Source organism: Euphorbia lathyris, chromosome 4, assembly GCF_963576675.1.
Source record: "Euphorbia lathyris chromosome 4, ddEupLath1.1, whole genome shotgun sequence".
NCBI classification, from domain to species: Eukaryota; Viridiplantae; Streptophyta; class Magnoliopsida; order Malpighiales; family Euphorbiaceae; genus Euphorbia; species Euphorbia lathyris.
Window position 1 is genome coordinate 86,680,961 of NC_088913.1, and position 3,218 is coordinate 86,684,178.

The following is a 3,218-nucleotide window of genomic DNA, read 5'->3' on the forward strand; positions in this document are numbered from 1 at the left end:
GTAGAGTTTTAATTTGGTTAAGGGCAATTATCCCGGATAAGGGTTTTGTCACGTTCAAAGCCAACTAATTAGAGGTTCCGTCATTTATTTCATCTTTATAATTCGTACAAAGTTTAAAGTTGTTTTCTTTGCTTAATGCAAACAAAAATACTTGTTTACTTTTCTAAAGTACTAAAACGTTCCTGTTTTGCAATTCATTTTTAATCAGATACTTTCTAACGTCTTCTCATTCTAATCTAATTCTCATTCTAGCAATTTCAAAACCAAAACCGATTAAACGATTTTCCATATTATAAACCTTAAAAGTAAATTTAACCGAGTGTAAATAAGTTTTGTTGAAAAACGTTCCTTGTGGGATCGATATCTTTTATTACTACAAGCGTATACCGTGCACTTGCGGAAATTGCTGAACAAGTTTTTGGCGCCGTTGCCGGGGAACGCCAAAATTTTTGACAAAATTATAAATTTTTCGTGTTTTATTACGAATCTAGGTTTATTCAAACTTTTATATTTTATTTATTTTCAATTACTAACATATTTATTTTTCAAATTCTGTTTTATAGGTAGTTTCAGTTCGTGCGAAATTTCAAGTTCATACGCAGTTCTCGAAGTTCGGGCACATCACCAGATCCTATTGACCCAGAAATTGAAAGAACCCTTAAAAAGAACAAGAAAGAAAAGAAAAAGAAAAACAAAACCCCAATAAAAACTAAAATTAACGAGCCAGAAGTTACGGCCACACTTATGGATTACGCTAGGCCAGGAGTGGCCGGTGTAACAAACAGTATAGTTAGACCCCAAATTAATGCAAACCAATTTGAAATTAAGCCTGCGTTGCTTAATATGTTGCAAAATAATGTAACGTTTTACGGGTTACCTAACGAAAATCCTAATACCCATTTGACAAATTTCTTAGAAATTTGTGACACTTTTAAAATACCAAATGTGACTGCAGAAGCAATCAATCTTCGCCTTTTTCCTTTTACTTTGAAGGATCGAGCCAAAGAATTGTTAACTTCTATGCCAGCCGCATCAATTGAGACTTGGGAGCAATTAGCCCAAGCATTTTTATCAAAAAAATTTCCTTTAGCAAAAACCGCAAGAGTCATTAAAGAGTTAACATCTTTTTCTCAAAATGATAATGAAACTCTTTATGAGGCTTGGGAACGTTTTAAAGAACTTCAACGTTTATGCCCACACCACCAATTGCCCGCTGAACTTTTAATGCAAACATTTTATAATGGACTAAATCCTACAACTAGAAGTTCATTGGACGCTATGTCTGGAGGGTTATTCATGAAGAAAACATCTGCCCAAGCAAGAGAACTTTTGGAGGAAATGACAATCAACAGCAGTATGTGGCCCGCGGAACGTGGACACCTACCATCAGCGAAACCATCATCCTCAACTACATCATCAGTTAAAGGTATAGTGAATCTTGATCCAGTAGCGATGTTCCAAGCCCAATTTTCTGCCTTGTCGCACAAAATTGATAGGTTTATGGCACCGTGTGATCCTAATGGTCAACCAATCCGAACGGATGTGGATTACAAAGGTATGAGTGAAATTGAACAGGTAAACTTTGTCCAAGGACAAAACCAAACTAATAACCCTTATTCCAATACATATAATCCTGGATGGAGAAATCATCCTAACTTTAACTGGAGAGATAATAATAACAATAATGTTAATGCTAATCAAAATCGTACTAATAATTATCAAAATCAATCAAGAGATACGATTAGCACTTTATCTTCTAATATCGACAAATTTATTGATGCTATGAGTGGAAAAATAAGTAATCACGATGATGGTTTTAAACGGATCGAGAATAAATTCGATCAGCTTATTAAAAACCAATCATCTAGCATCCATAATTTGGAGATTCAAATTGGACAACTCGCTAAATCAATTCCATCCCACAAAGAGGGAAGTCTTCCAAGCCATACGGAAGAAAATCCGAAAGAGCATGTTAAGGCTATCACTCTTCGTTCAGGGAAAAACTACTTAGGCCCGGAAATGCCCGAAAATTCGACCTTACCTGGAACTGATTTATCGACGCCCAAAGAAGATACATTAAAACAAAAAGATGCACCAATTGACTCTAGTACAAAAACTTTTGTACCCAAACCACCTTTTCCACACAAAGTCCGCAATAAGGACTATGACAAACAACTTTCAACATTTTTAGACAAACTTAAAAATTTGCATATTAATCTGACGTTTATGGATGCGATTACGCAAATTCCCAATTATGGTAAATTCCTCAAAGATTTAATTTCAAAGAAAATCAGTTGGGAAGGAATTTCATCCATTTCACTAACTGAAGATTGTAGTTTCGATTGTGTCAAGTAATTTGCCCACAAAACTCAAGGATCCCGGATGTTTTACCATTCCGTGTAAATTGGGAGATATTGAATTTCCCAGTTGTCTCTGTGATTTAGGAGCAAGCATTAACTTGATGCCATTATCTATTTTTAATAAGTTAGGCTTAGAAGAAGACATCAAACGTACCAATATGGTTTTACAATTAGCGGATCAAACCACTAAAAGACCATACGGTATAATTGAGGATGTTTTAGTTAAAGTTGACAAATTTATTTTTCCTACCGATTTCGTTATTTTAGATTTTGCTTATGATGTAAATTTTCCGCTAATATTTGGTAGACCGTTCATGAACACGGGACGTGCTCTAGTTGATGTGTCGGAAGGGAAAGTAGTTTTACGAATAGGTGATGATAAGATTGAGTTTGATATGAATCAAGCGATGAAATATCCTATGGAGGATTTCGCTTGTATGAAACTTGATTTAATTGAAGAATGTGTAAATGACATTGTTCAAAAAGAAGAAATAATAAAACCTATAATGACTGAGGAACTAGAAGATAAGGACCCAGAACCTTTGATTCGAGAAGATGGACCAGTTCCGCCTTCAATTGTAGTTCCACCTAAGTTAGAACTTAAGGAATTACCAAGTCATTTGAGGTACGCTTTTTTAGGCGAAGGCGATTCTCTACCTATTATTATCTCTAACAAATTAACACAAGTCCAAGAAGAGAAATTGAAAGAAGTTGTTAGAAATAGGATAGGAAGTATGGGTTGGCAAATTTCAGACTTAAAAGGTATTAATCCGAGCATTGTAATGCACATAATTCATTTAGAAGAAGATAAGCCACCTAAAGCGGATAGGCAAAGACGCCTAAATCCGAACATGAAAG

At 35.0% G+C, this 3,218-nt stretch overlaps 1 non-coding gene across 1 annotated transcript; it reads right to left on the reverse strand.

Annotated features, from left to right (window-relative positions):
- Positions 1 to 1,101: 1,101 nt before the first annotated feature.
- Positions 1,102 to 1,208, reverse strand: LOC136228145 (small nucleolar RNA R71). Its single transcript, XR_010688480.1, has one exon. It is a non-coding gene; the product is annotated as a small nucleolar RNA R71 (small nucleolar RNA).
- Between the last annotated feature and the right edge of the window lie 2,010 nt (positions 1,209 to 3,218).